The sequence below is a fragment of the Canis aureus genome, chromosome 9 (genome assembly GCF_053574225.1).
Source record: "Canis aureus isolate CA01 chromosome 9, VMU_Caureus_v.1.0, whole genome shotgun sequence".
Taxonomy (NCBI): domain Eukaryota; kingdom Metazoa; phylum Chordata; class Mammalia; order Carnivora; family Canidae; genus Canis; species Canis aureus.
In genome coordinates this window covers 29,954,782-29,975,145 of record NC_135619.1, presented here as the reverse complement: position 1 = coordinate 29,975,145, position 20,364 = coordinate 29,954,782, and the positions used below count along the sequence as shown (strand labels likewise).

The following is a 20,364-nucleotide window of genomic DNA, read 5'->3' as shown; positions in this document are numbered from 1 at the left end:
TTCTGTGGTTCTTATCTCTGTAAAACTGAGACCACTTAGGTGGCAGGTATTGAAGTATAGCAGCAGGTCATTTTTCTGAAATGAGACTTGATGTATCTATATAATTCTTTTCAAAGTTTGGATATATCAACCCTGAAAGAGCAAGGTGACTGTAAAATACTTACGTTAGCAGTTAACCTCCCAGATAAACAGTCTTTTACCATGTAATGAGTATATATGATGGGTTGCAGGAGCTTAGCTTAGCTAATGCCTTGGGCTACCAGGCTGTGTCTGCCAACAGATAAGAGCGAGAGAACCTTGAATTGGACCTGTTTCTTCATCAGCCAATGTAAAGAGGCACATGGGCTTACCTGCATTTATTAAATTTTCAAGGCCTTTTTTATTTTCAATGGATGGAAAAGATTGTCATGAACACTAAATAGCTGGTTTTAATTTTTAGAAAAATTTATTACTTGCCTATAATACACTAACTTATTTTGGTGAAGAATAAGTTTGCACTTTTTAATATTCACAAGGTTGAAAACTGCTGTTTCTCCCTTGCAAAGCAAAAATAAGATTTTTGGAAAAGAGCTATTCAAGATGTAGATTTTTATAGGCTTAAATGTTTGAATAGTTAGCAGATTTCCTTCATGTTATTAGGTCTAATGAAGTAGTGGTAGCAGTCCCTTAGGCCTCTGGTGGATCAGTGCTTAAACACTCTTGGGTGATTTCTTTTTTTAAAGTTAGCTTTTATTGCAATCTATTAATTTACTAAAATCCAGGCATTAGCAGTGTGAGTTCCAGGTCCACATGTTGGCTCATCATTACTTTGGTAAATCATTGCTGGAGTTAAGAGTATACAATACAAACATCCATGTATCTACATGCAATACCTGACTTTGTTTTAGGAATGTGCCCTGAAAACCCACTTGTGGGGCACCTGGGTGGTTTAGTTGGTTAAGCATCTGACTCTTGATTTCAGCTCAAGTCGTGATCTCAGGATCATGAGATCAAGCCTCTGTATGGGACCCTGCATTCAGTGGGGAGTCTGCTTGAAATTCTCTCTCCTCTCCCTTTGCTCCTCCCACCCCACTTGCACTCTCTCTAAAATAAATAAATCTTCAAAAAAAAAACCTGCTTGTACTGCATGCACAATACAATTGTGTATTGGGGTGCTCTAAATATAAATAAATAGCATATTTTATTCAAAACTTAGATGAGAAGCTTTACCGTTGCATTCAGAATGAATCTAAAGAATCTCATGGCATATAATTTACATCAAACATATGCCTGGTTTCCCAAAACTTAAAAACAGGAAATATAAGTCTACACTCTCACAGATAATAAATGTTTAACCAGCAAGTGTCTTCAGATTTCTGTGAATGTAGGTACAAAAATGTGCCTTTATTTTTTTGTTTGACTGATTGATTGATTGATTAGAGGGGGGGCAAGTGGGGAGGGACAGAGAGAGAGAGAGAGAGAATCTTAAACAGGCTTCATGCCCGGTGCAGAGTCTGATGCAGGGCTTGACCTCATGACTCCTAGATTGTGACCTGAGTTGGAATCAAGAGTAGGATGCTTAACTGACTGGGCACCACCAAGGCGCCCCCAAAAATGTGCTTTTAAAATAGCTATCTTCTTTCTAAATCTTGTCACAAAGATTTTTTTTTTTTTTAAATCCCGTTGTTCCAAAACTCTTTGCATCTCAAGCATATATATGACACCCACACTCAGTCTGTTGCTCTCTGTCTGAAGTGTCTGTTGTTAACCGGAGATCCTAAGGAAGTGGAGAGCACAGTAGTGGCTTAGTGTGGCCAGTAGGAACAGAGTTCCCCATTAGCCCTGGGAGACAGCCCCAGTTCTACTCTATGTCTGGTCACCTTTCCGTTATGCACCCAAACTTGAACATTATGTTTTTCTCTTGAGAAGATCATTCACTTGATTACTACCTAATCTAGCTGTTTGTCCTTGAGCAACTTGACCTCTCTGAATGTTAATGTCCCTTTCTGTGAAATGAGAATGCTGCACACTGGCTAGCACTGTGTGCTAAACCAGATAATAAATGGAACAAGAGCAGAGAGGAAGGCATTTCCCAGCATGAGCCTCAACTGTTAGCTCTGAGAATTGAGACTGGTCAACTCTTACAGAATGGAGAAGTGTGAAAGAAGTCATCCTAAGTAAACAATACATAATGTGGTCCAGGGGAAAACAAACAAAAGCCTCAACTGTCAAAAAAGGAGGGATTCCGTTTTGCAGCATGCCTATCAATTATTTTTATGTCCCATTCTGACTTTTTCACCTCCTCTTTAGAGTCCACCTTCATCACAGGAAGGGAGGAAGAGATCATGGGAAGAAGACTCCAGAGGTTGCTCTTACCCAAAAAAACTGTGTTAAGGCATTAATAAGATATTAGGTATTATTGGTTTGGTACTTCCCAGTAGAATGTAATACCAAAACAAAACAGAAATAGCCCCCTTGAAACCACAAAGATCTTGCTGCAGAGGGCAAGAGCATAATTTAGCAGAGAAGTTACTGGAGTCTTCTCAAAATACTGTAAAGGGGACAGCAAATGAAATATGCCTTGTTGCTGTTAGTTTTTCCACAATTTTTAAAAAGATTTTGTTAATTTATTCATGAGAGAGGCAGAGATGTAGGCAGAGGGAGAAGCAGGCTGGGGGGCCTGATGCTGAACTTGATCCCAGGACCCTAGGATGATGACCTGAGCCAAAGGCAGATGCTCAACCACTGACCCACTCAGGGGCCCCTGGTTTTTCCACATTTAACCTGAAGCTGAGGTCTCATATTTAAAGTGTCTAGAATAACAACTGATGTAAAAGATCCTCAAGACATTTAAGTTATTTTCCCTTCTCCCATTATCATATCCACCCTCCATGACTTCGTGGAAATATTTGACACATTTATTCACTCAGTCAGCAAACAGGTATCCCTACGTGTCCAGTATACACATTAGTACTCTCTTAGGTACTAGGGGCAAATAAATCAATAAAATGCAATCTTATAGCTTTAAGCTGCTCACTTATCCATAATGTGATAGACATGCAAAATGAATTGCAACTCTGGGAGAAGTATAATAATAAAGGTATGAATTAGCTACAGTGGCTGTACAAAGGAGGGTGTGGTTAACTCTGCATCAAATGTGGTAATCTGGTGTCGTTGGAACATAAGGGCAGGGGAAGAACATGGAGAGTCTTATATGCCATATTCAGGAGTATAAGTTGGGCAATGAGACATATTAAACAGAAATCACTTGAGCCAAATCATTTTAGAAGGATCATCTGACAGTCCTGGGACAAAATATAAGGCCAAGAGATCAAGAAGGAAGTATTAACAAATGGCCCAGCCAAGAGATGTTGGGATGGGGATAAAGGGTCTGAAATTAGGGAGCATTTGTGAGAATGGACAACAAGGGATGGATTTAAGAGCCATTGTGGGCCTATACTGAATAAGAAATGATGTAGGTGCCCAAGGAGCATCCTGGTAGAGTCAGAGCCTCCACAGCCCACATAGTGTCTTTGTGCACATCAGATAGGATTCTTTTTTTAAAAAATACTTCCTACGGAAAAATGTGATATTAATTTTATCAGAACTAGAGACTTTACTGCCATCTACCAGAAACTCATCATGTATACAAATTGTACAAGTTTGGAATCAAATTATAATTAATTTTTTTTCCTTTAACTTCAAAACAATAATATCTACCATGTGAATGGTGTCCCCTTTCAATGGCACTTTTTTGCAGTACACAGAACAACCACACACTGCAGCCCTCATGAGATATAATGTAATAGCTAAATATATAGGTTTAGGGTAGAAAAGAGGGTGAATAGTGAAGGGTAAGGTCTTATAGGTAACTCCAAATGTATAGATTGAAAAAAAAATCCAAGATAAGATCCTGGGAAATATCAGAATCCAAGGAATAATTGGAAACAAGGGAGCTAACAAAAGAGAAATCTTGGAAATGTCTTCTCCTTTGGCTTTAGGGACAAACAGTTTTCTGTTCAAATACGTTGATGGTCATATAACTCCTATGTGTGTACTTCAGACACCAATATTTCCAGCCTACCTTTCATGGGCCAGGTTTAGATTTTGTACCTCTGTCCCCAAATCCACACAGTAATGCTGCTTGCCGGTCAACAGTTTTGTTGTGGGCAGCGTAGTGGTGCTTGGATAATGATTTTAATATGTGGTTCATATTCTGTAAAAATGAGAGAAGACCCAAAAAAGGAATGATAGGAAGCTCAGGTCTCACATTTAATGTAGCCTAGACCAAGGTGGAAATACTGGTTCTCAGAAAGCTGGAAATCTTAGCCTCCCTGCCTCCTTGTTGGACTTAGTTTGTGAGTTCACTGGTGAAAAGAACAAGAAAGGGGATCCCTGGGTGGCTCAGCGGTTTGGCGCCTTCCTTTGGCCCAGGGTGTGATCCTAGAGTCCTGGGATCGAGTCCCACGTCGGGCTCCTGGCATGGAGCCTGCTTCTCCCTCCTCCTGTGTTTCTGCCTCTCTCTCTCTCTTTGTCTGTCATGAATAAATAAATAAATAAATCTTTAAAAAGAAAAGAAAAGAACAAGAAGAATATGAAATAAAGAGTACAAAACCAACACTGGATGTCTTAATGTTGAACACGAGGGTATGATTCATTTTCTCTTTGGGAACAGAACTTCCTTCCTATCTGACTTCAAGAGGTTCAGACTTTCTCCTTCAGCCCAGAGTCTGGCTGTTCCTTGTCAGTCATCATCCTGTTCCTTTCTCTGTTGCCTGCCTCACGATTCCCCAGACTTCTGTCCTTTGACAGCTCAGCTCTACGTACTCTCCTTCGTAGCTGGTACGATTTTCATGATTCCAACTACAAGTTCACTATAGATTCTTACTCTCTCTCGACCTCTGGCTCTGACCCCTTTGAAGCTCTGGCCTTGCCTCTTAGCTGCCTGCCTGCTGTCTTCCTCAGCTTGCTCAAGCAGCAATGTGTCCATTTTGAGCACAATTTCTGCCATTTAGACTCTTCTGCCTTGCTTGCTAGTTTTACTAATGGTACCATTCTCTCACCATCTTTAATTCCTTCTGCCCCTTCGTAAAACCAGCATGTATAGAATCCCCCATCAGAGGGACTCCCAGTCCTTCTCCCCTTTCTGTTTTTACTGCTACCACCTCAGGTTCAGGCCTCATTACCTCTAATTTATGCTCGTGTCATAGTCCCCCACTTCCAGTGTGTCTCTACACACATCTCTGCAAACAGTGGTGGCAGAGGACTTTCCTAACTTGGAGTTCCAAATGTTCATCATCCTGTCAGAAACATCCCCAGAGCCTGCTGGGTGTTCAGTACCCTTTCCAGTACATCTCCTTCTACTTGCCTCTTTTTCTCTTGCCAAAGCAGATGTTTCTGGATATACAGTGTGTTTTACTGCTCCTGTCTTTACTCATGATCTTTTCATGTAGTGGGCAATCATAGCAATAGCTTCAGTCCCCCATCAGACCTTCTCCCAACTGTCTATGATAAAGACCAAATTTCCAAGAACCCACTGCACTGACCCCTCTGCCCTCCCTGTAGCCAAACACAGCCCAAATTGCTTCATATCCTCAGCTGCAATTTAGGGGTTGGTGTCATGTGACTCAAGCTAACCCCACAGAGCCCTCTGGATAAGAGGCACTTCTTTTTTAGGATAGCTAATGCTAGTGATGAAATAAGCCTTGAGTTTCCAAGAATAAAAGTCAACCCAGAGAAAAGCAGAGTCTAGAAGCAAAGAGAGAAACTGGGATTCACTTTGAGCCTTTGCAACCAACCATGCCTAAAGCCAGCTGTACTTCCTGGACTCCCCAGTTACATAACCATGTTAACTTTGGTTTGGGATTGGGTTCCTCTTCCCCAGAGTGGAGCAGGTCCTAATTGGTGGAGTGTTCAAGCTCTCCTGCTCTTCAAACCGTACCCCTATCTTAAGATCCTTTACAACCAGTACTTTTCTCAGGAAGTGATCTGCTTTTTAAGTCTTCATTTTGTCCATAATACGAACCCAATCACCTTAGCAGTTGACTTACAAGCTTTCTAGAATAGTGTTGGTTGCTGATCCTACTATGGAAAGCTTAACCTACCAAACTACAAAAGGGAACATCATAAAACTAGTCAGAAAGTAAAAGGAAACAAAAACTTGCGGGAAGTTTGATTTAATGTTATAGAAGAGCAAATCCACTGCCTTTGCACCTAGAAAATGTTCAAGCCTCCACTTTTCTGTCCCCATCCTGGAATTATTATTTCAAGGGAATAACTCAGGAGTGAGGAAGATGAATTGCTTAGGATAGAGGATAGATGCTGGGGCTCCACTAACCCCCAAGGTTAGGGGGTGCCTAAAAAGTGGAGGAAAGGTTACAACTTGCATTAGGAGAGGTCCTTCGGTGGTGAGGTCTGAGGTCCAGAGAGCAAAGTGAGGAATGGAAAGTGTCATCTAAGAAAGGTTAAACTTCCTTGCTGCTTTTTGCCTGGATTATGGGAAAAGCCCACATTTAGTGTGGAGTTTTAATTTCTCTTTTATTGTGATTCTCTTTAGTTACATAGCTTTCAGGAAAGTGACACCTGGGTATAGCCTTCCTGTGGTAGCAGAAAGTGAAGAGGCCAGTGTAAGAAACACACGTGCCCACATTATCCTCTGGCGATGCTCATGGGAAAGGAGTAGCATCCTCTGCATGGAGACAGGTCTGGACGGGCAGGGCGGAGCTGGAAGAACCAAGGAAAGCACCGACACTGGGTTGGCCACTCAGAGAGTTGTAGGATAAAAATCTCCCCTTTCCCAGTATATGCCAGTGGGGAGCCCTGGAACAGAGGTAGAGTTGACCCTTGGGGGTACAGATGTTACAGATGCAGTACACATTCTCCCGGACTTTAGATGGACTAGTCCAGAGCAAAGCATTGAAAAGATTGCAAGTAGCCTAATCTTTTTTTATATTACTAGATTCAAGACTATCAATACAATTCATGGTTATATCATGTTACTCCAAATAAGTTGGTAAGGTAGTTTTTAAGATTGTGATTTCTTTTATGGGATCTCTAATGTTTTTCTGTTAGGACTATACAGCATCCTAAAACCAAATTGAGATTTTAAAAAAGAAATCTAAAATAAAAGCATCCATTTCAAAAGCTTCTAGAATGATCCCTGAGTCTCACAAGGGCTAGTATATGAAAGACCTCAGACAACCATTCACTTACTGTTCCCACTGTAGAGCCCAAGTTGATTTTAAATACAGCTTTGATGATTGACAGATGATTGGATATAGTTAAAGGAAAATTAAATTAGCAACCAGTAGGAAACCAGATTAAATGTTGGGTTGCATCTGGATGGGCTCAAGACTGTCAAAATTGATAGAAGTGCTACTTTATGTGATCGTGCTTAATGTGATCAGGGCTAACATAAGACTCAAGCTAATATTGCCACTTAGCAATTCAGAGTTTTGCATTTAGATAAAGATCTCTGCCCAGACCTGTGTAATGTGAGCAGAGAGAATGATGGTATGTGTGTATGAGGGTGAAGGCTGTAAGTAGGTTTATAATTAATTTATAAAGAGCTGGAAGAATTCTAGAGCTTTATTTTTCTTACCAGTGTCTCTAAAGCACAGGCACACCTTGCCAGATAGCCTTGAAAAATGTGACTGTTATTCTGGAGCAAAAAAAAAATGGCATTGTTTGCTGTCCTTCCATGAGGACCTGGCAAGGAAAGTAGACTTCTGTAAAGAAAGAACCAAGGACCTGCTCATCAAGCACGAAATGGTTCCAGCTTATGAATCTCCTCAGAAATATTTCTTTAACCACAGGAGAGTTCAAGCAATTCTCTGGGTGACCCATGAGGTTCCAGAGCGTTTTGCTACCAGGCATTGATTGTGATTCAGAGTAGCCACTCAGAGCCACCTCAGATGGGCCTGTCCCTCTCCTGACTAAAGACTTGCCTCAGCACTTGTTAAAAATAGATTGATTGATGAGAGAATACAGAGAGGGAGAAGCAGACCCCCTGCTGAGTAGGGAGCTTGATGTAAGGCTCAATCCTAGGACCCCAGGATCTTGACCTGAGCTGAAGGCAGATACTTAACCAACTGAACCACCCAGCCCCTGTTGCCTCAGCACCTCTTGGTGGGAACATTCCAGGCTAGATGAAGGCCAGAAGGCGAAGGCTGACCTCCTACCCCTGCTGTTGACAAGCCATGAGTCCTTGGGCAAGTCCCTAGATCTGAGTTTGTTTCTTCATCTGTAAGATGGGGATGATGATGGTGGTGACGTTTGTTCTATCCACCCACAGAGTTCTTTAGAGGCTCAAACAGTAAAATGGATATGAGAGCCAAATGTCAGTTGGAAAGCTGAATGGGGACGCCTGGGTAGCTCAGCGGTTGGGCATCTGCCTTCAGCTTAGGTCGTGATCCCGCAGTCCTGGGAATGAGCCCCACATCGGGCTCCCTGCATGGAGCCTGCTTCTCCCTCTGCCTGTGTCTCTGCCTCTCTCTGTGTGTGTCTTTCATGAATAAATAAATAAAATCTGGGCAGCCTGCGTGGCTCAGCAGTTTAGCACCACCTTCAGCCCAGGGCCTGATCCTGGGGCCCCGGGATCAAGTCCCACATCAGGCTCCCTGCATGGAGCCTGCTTCTCCCTCTGCCTGTGTCTCTGCCTCTTTCTCTCTCTCTCTCTCTCTCTTTCTCATGAATTAATAGATAAAATCATAAATAAATAAATAAATAATAAATAAATAAATAAATAAATAAATAAATAAATAAATAAATAAATAAAATCTTTAAAAAAGAAAGAAAGGTGAATGGAAGTGTGAGTTACTGTGTTTGGCTCACCTTTGACAAAAGCTGTGATTCCTTCTTCAGCCCACTCAGTCAGGCCCTCTCCACATTTGAGAATAAACAATCATTTTGCCAGGACCACTAGCTTTCTCAGTTCACAGTTGCTGCCTGAGGATCTGCTTCATCTCTGAACGAACAGGTGTGCCTATCTGAGGGTCTGCAGAAGGGCGTGGGGATAGATTGTGGATCAGTTCCCCTTGGTCCCTCAGGCTTTCTTCCCTCAGACCCTAGGTGATTTCCGGCAGACCTTATCAATCTTTGCCCTCACTTTTTCTCTTCACAGGAGATATGGAGAGGCAGAGTCGCCATCTCTCCTCATTTGTGTTCAGTGGGCCAGGCCTTGTGGTAGGTGCCAGGGATACCAGCAAGTTGTGAGCTGCTGGCTGGCATGAAAAGGAGCTAGTTCCTGAAAGGAGTTAAGTGCTATGGGACAGAGCCCAATACATGCCACTCATTTTATAAATACTTATTACTATAGGAGCATAGAGGATTGGCCTGGTTTTGCAAATATGTTTCCTTTGGCTTCTCCAACATATCAAATGAAAAAACTCCTCAAGTCAACACTGTGGCTTATTTCATTGTTCCTGGGAGCCTTAGGGTTAAAGGACTTCCAGGGCAGGCCATAAACAGTGCTTTGTCTTATGGGAACTTCCAGCCCATTGGAGACCAGAGCATTAGACACTGGACTTGCAGGGGTTCCGAGGCCCCTCGGGTCCTTGTTCATCAGACAGGGCTCTCCTCAGGGCTGAAGGTCACAGGAGGGTTCAGCTGCAGGAACCCACTGGGGTTTGCTCTCAGCTGCCAGCTTTGCTCAGAGAAAAGGAAGTTCTGTGGCTGCCTGGATGGGTGGGTCCTGAAGGTGGTGGAGGACGTGCAGAGGGCAGAGAATCCTGAGATTGCCTTGCATACTCCCATCTTCAAAGCATCACCCCACCTGTTACAGTGAGGGGTATACCACCAGGGAGAGCCAGGAACAGCTGGCTTCTGGTTCCAGCTTTAGGCCTCTAGACACTGAAGAAGTGCCATGTATGCTGATATATGCTCTGAATTGACCACTGCTCAGAGCTCATTTATCCCCTGGCGCCTTCCTCCTTTGGGTACGAAAATCCAAAATACTCATTATATTCATTTTATGTAAACCCCTAGTTGTGGCACAGTGGCTAAGGATCCCCTTTGGTCCTTGAACTTTATTCTGACTTTGTTGATTTGCATTTATGTCAGTGCTGGGTGGAAACAGGAAGGTGTTCATCTAGCCCAGAGGCCTCTCCAGATGCCTTCATTTTAAAGATTCTGTTCTGTTTGTTCACATTGTGGCTTTGATGACATTTTTTCATGTTTCTTGTTTCATGTATCGTGCTAACTCCATGGCCCCCTCCTTAAAAACAAGAACAGCATCTTACATTCTGTATGATTCTTGCACTTATTGCTGGAGGAATATTCCATTATCCAGCTTAGTAATAATCCAACTTTCTTTTCTTGAGGCACCTATGATGTGTGACTAGGTCCTTGGAATACAGACATAAGCAGTTGTGGATGAAAAGCAAGGTAAGAGTGGAGAAAGAGTAGTAGCTTATTTCATAGAGTTTGGTAGGAGTGAGAGCCTTAGGATTGAGAGAAAGCAGGTAGGAGAGGGTGAAGGGAGAGAGATTGTGGCTGAAGATAATGTGGGGTTACTGGGGATGGGACACTACGTAATTTATGAAGTGAGATTTAGAGGATCCCAGATAGAAGGAATGCAATCCAGAACAAAGGCAAATGGATTGATTCTGGAAAGAAGAGGGTCACTACTTCAGTAGACTAATGGAGTGAAGGAAAGAGATGAAGCTGCATTTGGACACGGATGTCGAAGGGAAGGGGGTTCACCACCAATGTCCTTGGGTTTTCACTGTTAAATGAATCAAAAAGGAGATTTAGGTCCTGAGATTAAGGAGCTTATGCTGCTAAGGATCCTTGGTGGGTGACTTAGAAGTGCCATCTGTGACACAGAAATGCCCATGTGGCCTGATTGGGGGAGATGCAGAAAAAGGGAAGCAGAAGCAAAGTTGGGAAGCAGAGTTATCCCGAGGATCATCTTTCTCTCCTCTCCACTCTCCCCCTTCCACGTACCAGGATCCTGAAACCCCCAGAGAGTACCCCACTAACCTGGCCCCACCTCCCCTCTTCCCTCAGAATGCCCTTTGCCAGCTACCTATCAACTAAGTGTTGCTCTTGTTTCAGTAGGTGTGCATGGTTCTGGGTACTTTTCTCTCTCAGATAATTGTGATAGTTTTAAAGGGTGGGGAGGTCCCAGTAGATTTTGGTTCATATAGACTTTACATCAGCTCTGGATCAGTATACCAAATTGTTAATTCTCAGAGAGGCAGTTCAGCAAAGTGTCAATTTGCCATATGGCCAACTTGTCAAATTTACCAAAATAACCAGTTTCCCAAAGCTTGTTTCAAGGAGTACTCTTTGGATATATTCATGCATATATTTTTCTCAAATATAGTCAGTGAGTATAAATATATTCTTCATGCATAGTCAATGATTCTGAAGATGTCCAACAAAGAAGAATATATTTTTCTTGTGGGTATAGTTAATATGAATTTGTTATAAGCTGGATTGTGCCCTTCCAAAATGCATATGTTGAAGTCCTAACCCCCCATTATCTCAGAATGTGACTGTTTGGAAATAGGGTTTTTAAAAATGTAATTAAGTTAAAATGAGGTCATCAAATAGATCTAACCCTGTATGACTGGTATCTTTATAAGAAGAGAAGATTAGGACACAGACAGGTACAGAAGGAAGACGATGTGAAGACACAGGGAGAAGATGGTCATCTACAAGCCAAGGACAGAGGCCTCAGAAGAAACCAAGCCAACACCATTATCTTGGTCTTCTAGCCTCCAGAACTGTGAGAATATACATTTCTGTTGCTTGAGCTACCCAGTCTGTGGTAATATGTTATGAGTGGCCCTAACACACTAACACGATAATGTTATGACTATATTTTAAAATATAATATATATTTCATTAATATTTTTTAAGGAATGTTTGATTTGTATTAAATGTTTGAGTTTTAGAGCAGTTTAGTCTCCTCAAATATATTCAAGAAGAAAATATTCATTTAACATTTTAAAAGCCTTAACATAAATCTGTTCAAATTCATTGATTCTTTTTAGGAAGAATATTTCTTAAAACAAGATTTTGTTTTAAATGTTTGAATGTAGCAGATTGGTCCTTGGTTTGCAGCAAATTGGGCTGCTTTCCCTATTCTACATGTAATTAGGCTGTCCTCGGTGCAGGGGGGCTGTCAGTGTGGGACGTGGGGTGTCTATATGGAAATTCTCGTTGCACTCCTTGAGCACACACCAGACACTATGCTAGATACCTTCCCAAATGTTGTTCCCTGAATTCTCACAATAAATAGACTGAGGAGATAGACAGGTATCCCATGGTACATAGAAGAATATCAAAACTTAAAGCAGTTAAATACTTCCCCATGGTCGCAGAGCTAATCACTGGGGAGAACATTCCCTAGTCCTGATAGATCTAGATACGTTATGTTCCAGCTCTGCTGTATCCCAGCTGTGTGACCTAAGACAAGTGGATTAACTTCTCTATACCTCAGTTTTTTCATTTATAAAATGGGAACAATACAACTATTCACCAGATGGGGTTGTTGGATGGATTAAATAAAATAATATATGTGCTTGGCAGAGTCTGGCCTGTACAAAGTCCTCCAATGTTAGCTGTTGCTATCAATTTAGAAAATATGGTAAGTAAGTATAACATCAGACATTATATAGCAGTGTTTCCAAAGTGCTTTCCGCTCTTGAGATGAGGAAATCAAGGCTGAGAGAAGGTGAGGGACTCAGTTGGGCCCTCCAGTCTTTTGTTCTGATTGGTGAAGCCTACCACCTTGAGGGCAATCTGCTCTACTCAAAGTCCACCAATTTAAATCTTAATCTCCTCTAAAAACACCGTCACAGAAACATTCAGAATGGGGTTTGATCAAATATCTGGGCTCTGTGGCCCAGCCAAGTTGACAAATAAAAGACTCACCATCACAATATCTTTGCCCAGCTCCATCAAGAATTTTCTGAGAGCTTATGTGTGCCACTGGACTTCACCCCTAGGCCTCAGATGTCCTAGGAAAGGGAGGCAGGGCTATGGGAGAGGGCTGAGTCTTGAGCCCTGCTCGGGCCATCTTTCTTCCTTCAGAAGAAAAATGCTGGAATGACACAATTTACTTTATTGTATCAGACTGGAGGGTTAGAGGTGAGCAATTTTTTTCATCATTTCTTCTGATAGGGTTGTAATGTTTTCATTATATATTAACTATAAACTTGCATTCAACTTAATGAACCAGAGGGAAAATGTATTAATAATCTTCTTAATTATGGTACTTGTATTAAGATTTACTTAAGCATTGTTCATTTTTAAAAAATCAATTTTATTGAGGTAGAATTGCTGACTTCACAAATAGATTTTTATAACACTCTATATTGTTGTTGAAACTTGAAGCTAAATTCTGCATAGACTGAAATCTCACCATTTGGACATTAGGGGAAGGACACATCTTGGAGACTGGCCTAAAGTGCTTGGGCAAAAATCAGCCTTTTAAGTGTTAAAACTATAACACAGAAATCATAAGGCAATAGCTGTGTGGCAGTGTTAAGATGATTACAATTATTAGGTAAGCTTGCTAAGGTTGGTAAGTAGAAATTCTCCTCTAGTAAACAATGCAAACAATATTCCTAGAGGAATACTCAGTGGGCCAGACATCTAAAGCATGCCAAAGGAAGGACTCCAGAAAAACTAAACCCTTATACTTCATTGCCCCTTACCACAGGAAGGCCAGGTATCATTCTTCTTATTGACAGTAAGAGAAGTTCCAGGTTATAGGGCTATAGGGCAGCAGGGAACACGAGACCCACATGGTCTTTCTTTTACATTCCGAACTATTGTTGGGGAGCCTGGGACACACAATTCCGTCTAAGGGTACAGGGGTGAGTAGAGGAGAACGAAAGACAAAAAGTAAACGAGGGCCATTGTTGCTTATTGGCCCAATGGAAAATCGAATCTGTTGAAAAATCGTATTGTCTATTTTGACTTAGTGACTTCCCATCATACCCATGTACGGGACTGATAAAGGCAGAAGAAAAAAAGAAAAGATGAGCACTTTAACACAATTTACAGATTACTGCTTTTCTCACCAACAAAAAAAAAAAAAATCTCCCAATCCTCGAGGAGTGGAAGTGGAGGAGGGGTGAAGGAAGGAGCGGCACTGGTGACAGGTTTTCTCTCTGAGAGGAGGGAGTCACACCAGCAGAGCTGTGAAAATGAATCATGTCTTTTCTATCAAGGCTTCGCACAGATTTTCTGGGAAACCTGTCATTGAGGATCCAATAGAGAGGACTGTCCTTTTCGGTAGCTTAGGGTTTTCTGGAGGAAACAGAGTAAATCAATCTGGGGACAAAATTGCAAATTAAAATAAAATTTAAGGGCAGCCCCGTTGGCTCTGCGGTTTAGCGCCACCTTCAGCCCAGAGCCTGATCCTGGAGACCCAGGATCATGTCCCACATCGTGCTCCCTGCATGGAGCCTGCTTCTCTCTCTGCCTGTGTCTCTGCCTCTCTCTCTCTCCCTCCCTCTCTCTCTCTCATGAATAAATAAAAATAAAATCTTAAAAATAAATAAAATAAAATAAAATAAAAATTAAGTTGTGTAATGTGGCCTTTGTGGGCTACACTTCCCTTTTAGGGAGGTCAGCAAAGCCAGCCTAGTTGAAAGAGAAAATGTCAGGCTTGATTGCTTTGCCACATTGTGAAGGGGTCATTTTTTTGGCCCCACTTTTCATGCTAGGAGTGGCTCTTTACAGAATAGCACTAAAGAGCATCGTCTGTACAGCACCTCTCAGTTTACGAAGCAACCCCATGTGCATCATTATATTTAAGCCTCACTAATGCTGATTTATGCTGCCCATCTTAGTTTAAGGCCACAGCAAAGGGCACACATTCAAAGCCTGTGCTCTCTCTACTTCAGCACCAGGTAGATGGACCCACAGTCTGTGGAGAAGGGCAGAGTGACAGATACCTTTCTTGTTGGCTCCTTGTTAAGGAGGAGACCAACTGGGATGCCTGGCTGGCTCAGTTGGTTAAGTATCTGCCTTTACTCTGGCCAGGGTCCTGGGATGGAGCCTCACGTCATACTTCTCCTTCTCCCTCTCACCCTCTGCTCATGCTTTCTCTCTCTCTCTCTCAAATAAATGGATAAAATCTTTAAAAGAAAAGAGAATAGAAAAGAAAGAGACCATTTTGCATGGGACTGAAGGATTTTCCAGGACATGGGAGACTCCTGGGGAAAGTAGACAACTAGTCACCCTACTTATTATGTTACCAGAAATCCTCATAGGAGATTCCTCAGGAGCCACATTGAGCGGTAAAATTTTTAGGATGACAGTTACATATGCATGGGATTTGCATATAATTTACTTCTCCTCAAACAATATTGGCAAGCATTTTAAAATTTAACATTTTGCTATTCTAAGATTGTCATTCTGACTATTTTTTCTCCCTCATTTCTTCTCCATTGTTGTCTCAAATTCCCAAGGGGTGGATGTGGAGGAAGGATAGAAACAGGATTGGTCCCATTTTTATTTATTTATTTATTTATTTATTTATTTATTTATTTATTTATTTATGTCGGTCCCATTTTTAAAAGGTGGCCTTGGTTGCAGTATGATGAGGACTGATCTGTATCAGTGATTCTCAAACTTGGATATTGTGGAGGGGTAGCTAGCCCCCAGTGATTCCTGCCCCCTGGTATTCATGCTCTTCTGAAAGTCTCTCGCTCTGTGTATAGTCTAAATTGAGATTTGTCTTGAGGAAGTCCCGCTCCCCACCTCCCAGATCCCTAACTCTGGGGGAAGTGAGAGACCGAAGTGATAAGGAGTTGATGTTTCCAGCCAATAGCAAAGACCCGAAACCTATTGGAGGCCATGCAAGTGAGCCTGGGAGAAATTCTCCAATACCAGGGAAGTCTTGAGATGATCGCAGCCTGAACAACACATGACCACAGCATCATAAGAGACCCTAAACCCAAATCACAGAGCTAAATCCATTCCTATTTTTGACTCCTACAAACTCTGAGCTAATAAATGTCGCTTATTTTCAGCCTCTGTGTTTGAGGATAATTTGCCCAGAAGCAAAGATAACTAATACACATGTGCATCAGAATCACCTAAATAACAACTTGATAAAATGTGCATTTCTGGGACCCACCCACAGAGATTTTATTCAGTAGATGTGCCCTGAAGTCTTTCCTTTTCATCAACAAACCCAGGAGAATCAGAACTGAATGAATTTTTGCTTAAAAGCCCATCTCTAGAATAAATACTCCCTGGGAAGGCCTAGAGGGAGGAAAGACTGCAAGGGAGGTATAGCTGCCAGCTAAAACACAGGACACGCAGTTTTATTTGAATTTCAGATAAATAACAAAAGATGTTTTAGCATAAGTTTGCCCCGTGCAGTATTTGGGACATATTTATACTGAAACATTATTTGTTATCTGAAATTCAAATTTGACTGGGTATTCTGTATTTCTGAGGCTTGATGCTTATCCAGAGGTAAGGCCCCACCGCAAGTGAAGGCACAATGGGAAGCAAGGTGGTGCCTTCCTTTGACAAATAGCAGGATTCTCATCTCTGAGGGGCCGATGAGAGGCCTGCAGGCTGCCCAGCTGGGTCCTGCCTCTCTCCCACTCCACAGGCAGGCCACAGTCTGAGGGTCGATGGACTGTGTCATCGGAGGGTTTAGGGAAGCTGCTCAGGAAACTCTCCCTTACAGCCCACCCCACCCCTGAGGAACTGGAGGCCTGAGAAGAGGGTAAGGGTTAGTGGCTTGCCCCTTGGTGGTCTAGGGGTGGGGGCGGGGAGGCCGAATGCGCCCAGCCCCAGCATGAGGCCGACCTCACCTGTGTGGACACTGCTGCCCAGTGGGTGCCACCCACAGTGCCAGGAACTTGCTCCTTTGGGTGCTGTTGTCATCAGCCTTTTCCAGAGCAGTGAATGAATGCCAGGCTTCTCCCACATCCCTCCAGGAACTCAGCTGAATGCAGCTGCTCATAATAAATGTGTGCATTTCTTATTCTGAGTATGTCTAAGTCTCTGATGAGTTCTATTTATTGCGGCTCTCCACCCTGTAAAAGAGAAGGATGGTTCCAGAGACATTCCTTAATGACTGAGGCTTTAAGAACTCTGGCTTTTAATTCTTTTGTATATGCTTTCTTGTCACAGGGCACAGTCTTCATTTTGATATGTTTATTTTCAGCTATGAAATGTCTTCAAAGAGAGGATGAATGAGAATGTGAGTGTGTGTGTGTGTGTGTGTGTGTGAGAGAGAGAGAGAGAGAGCGCATGTGAGAGAGAGATTGGCTGGCAGACTGAAGTGCTTAAGGCAGGAATGGAAGACAAAAGCTCTGAAAGTGTGCAGCTGCAGGAGAGTCAGATTGGAATAGGTGCATTGAACCAGACACAAAAAGTGAGGTCTCCTCCCGGTGCTCGGGCCCCACCCTGCCCTGAGGTCTGACGCAGGTAGAGAGCCCACAGGAGGGGAACCCAGCTGCATCTTGCTCCTGAGTGCAACAGTGCAGGGAGGAGGTTTGGGATCAAATGTACAGAATCCCTGTCCACTGTGGGGGGTTCTGGAGGGCTGGAGGAGAACCCCTTGGGCCCTGCTTCCTAACACCTGTATAGCTTGAAACAGAATAAATTGGGGAAGTAGAAATCCAAGGATGATGCTGCCACTTGATACCTGAAATGTCAAGGGAATCCCATTGCTCAGTTCTAATACCCTTACCACACAGTGGCTGCCTTGGAAGGCCTGGGAGTCCCTTGGATCTATATACAGAGAATAGGATAGGGCTGGAGGGGCCAGACTCCCAGCTCCTACTTTGGCCTTTACCTTGGACTCTCTGGGTATCTGAAAAATGAACCAGCTGCCCCAGAGGCCTATCGTGAGCATTAAGCGCAGTGATGTATGTGAAGTATTTGGCGTTTAGCACTCAGAAAAGGGAAGCTGTTATTATTTCACTGTGAGAGTGTGTTTAGGTATGTGGTGGCAATGTTGGGGTCAGCAGGGAGTGTTTTGGTGTAGTTTAAAAAAAAAAAAAAAACAGCTGAGACAGGGTTCCTATCTACTTAGAGTCTTTTGGACTGGAAAGAACCACTAGCCTGTTTAATGCAGTCCTTCTGTTTTAGAGATGATGAGACTCGGATGCAGACAGGTGAGGGCTTCCTCAGGATCTCACAGCTATCTCCTCTGGAATCCCATATCCTGCCTACACAGTGACAAAACTGCCAGCCTTGTAGCCTAGAAACCACCAAGGTGGTTGCTCACACACCAATAGCAGAGCTCCGCTGGGTCCTTTCACACACCAGCACCACCACCGTGGGCACTTAAACTTCTTGTAAGTGAATGAAAGTGCTACATTCTCAACTCCTGAGAGAAGAACTAATAATTAAGCACAAAGGCAAGTCTGAGTTTGACATGATTTTGAGATAAAACGAATAGTCTACACTAATTTATATTGCACTAGACAGTGTGGCTTAGGAAAAACTGCTCTGTTGAACTTAGGAGACGAAGATCATGTCTGTTATCTTAATTCCTGGCCTCTGGGAGCTTGGAGAGGGAAGAGGCAGTAAGGGGTTTGAAGTTTTTAATGCTCACAGTGCAGAAATACGACTTTTTCTGAAACAGATTAGCTCCTAAGGATTGAGTACTTGGCATGTGTTTTACTTATATTTACAAGTTTAATTTTCATGAGAGTCTTAGGAGATGGGTGTCAGAATTATCCCATTTTACAAATGAGAAAACTAAAACCAGAAAGTAACATTCACAATCAAATAACTAATAAATGGCATCACTGGGACTGAATCTTGGAATCTGGCTACAGGGTCTTGCTCTTACCCACTATGCTCTGGCACCTTGAGAGAGCCCAGGTTCCAAATGTAAAAGACTAGAACTATTGTGACATTCCTTATTAAAATATACTTTTCATTGTATTACTATTCCAAGGTTAAGAGTATGGAACTGGATCTCATGGTCCCTAATGCCTTAGTCTAGCATCCCCTACCATACTGTTGGTCTGGAAATTCCCCAGAAACATAGATGAGTCTTTTATAATCTCCAGTATTCACCCCTGGATGCTGCTGGATGAAAATCAGTACCCAGCTCTGATCTTCCATCCACAAAGGGTATAAGGAGCCAGTATCAGGATTCGGTATTGGATTTTTTTTTTTAAAGATCAACTTTTTAAACATCAACCTGCCTCCAAGAACCCACCAATATCAGCTGAAAGGGAGCAGGGTGTTTCAGTGAGAACAAGGAAAGGGTGCAGTAGCAGCAAATCTACCCCATTTTCCCCCCTAAGGTTATAAAGAGGCCATTTTTCCCTTTCTGTCTGATTCAGAGATGATATCATTGCTCTTAGGACAAATTAAATTATATGAGTTGTCAGAAATCTACAATAAATCTCCAAGTAATACATGGAGAAGAGGCCCATGCTGTATTTTAGTTTAAATCAATAAATAAATGCTCTGATACATTTCTGTATGTATGTATGTATGTATGTATGTTTGTATCTATCTATCTATTTTCTATCTATTTATTTGAGAGAACAGGGGAGAGAGGCAGAAGAGGGAGAAAGAGTCTTAAGCAGAGCCCAACGCAGGACTTGATCCAATGAACCAGAGATCACGACCTGAGCCAAAACCAAGACTCAGATGCTTAACCACCTGTGCCACCCAGGTGTGCCTCTGATACCCCTTTTATGTGCAAGGGAGCATACTGCAATAACGTGCTGCACACACTGTGCCCACTCCTCTGCTCCTTTATTTTTTTCATTTAACATATCCTGTAGCACATTCTATATGCAATATCATCACATAAAAATTTACCACCTCCTTTCTCAAGACTTCATAGAGTTTCGTTGTTTGGATATATCCAAATTTATTTAACCATCATCCGTATTAAAGGACATAACTGTCTATCTTCATCCTCTTACAAATAATGCTGAAATTATTATTTCCATGCTTGTATGTGTTTTTGTTTTGCCTTGGTTTTGTTATTGTGGGGAAAAAAAATTCCTGGAAGTAGAACTGTTAGGTCAGAGGATATTTGTATTTTAAATTCTAATATTTCCAAATCGTCCCGCAAGAGGCTGCACCAGCTTACTCTCAGTGAGAAGAAATTTTCAACACTGAGTTTAACACCCTTGTTATCTGACTCAATTCTCATAGGAAATGCAGCTTTGCTGTGTGGTATAACAGGTAAGTCCGATGATGAATATATGGAATGGAATAGGTGCTTTAGTCAAGATATTTTGAGTTGGTGAGTGGGAGGGTGGGAGTCTGATCGACCTCTGGCGGTGACAATTTCATGGCAAAGGAGAAAAATTGGATGTGGTTTTCAGGTCTGGCAGCTGGTGACTTGTATGGAATATTTGCCATATCTCACTGGGACCTCCCAACTCCGTAACTCTTCTGGACTTCACCTGGGTTGGTAAA

General features: G+C 42.3%; 1 protein-coding gene across 11 annotated transcripts in view; it reads left to right on the top strand.

Moving 5' to 3' along the window:
* The window catches only part of VCPKMT (valosin containing protein lysine methyltransferase), a 44,528-nt gene that overhangs the window by 10,942 nt on the left and 13,222 nt on the right, over positions 1-20,364 (top strand). For 2 of the 11 annotated variants that reach the window (XR_013386185.1, XR_013386175.1), the window contains one exon: positions 962-14,515. The exons of 3 other annotated variants lie outside the window; for them this stretch is intronic. The gene's annotated coding sequence lies outside the window, so the exon portion shown is untranslated. Of the gene's footprint in view, positions 1-961; positions 14,516-20,364 lie in introns of those variants that run through there. 6 more of the 11 variants (XR_013386176.1, XR_013386184.1, XR_013386180.1 and 3 more) reach the window with 5 other exon arrangements.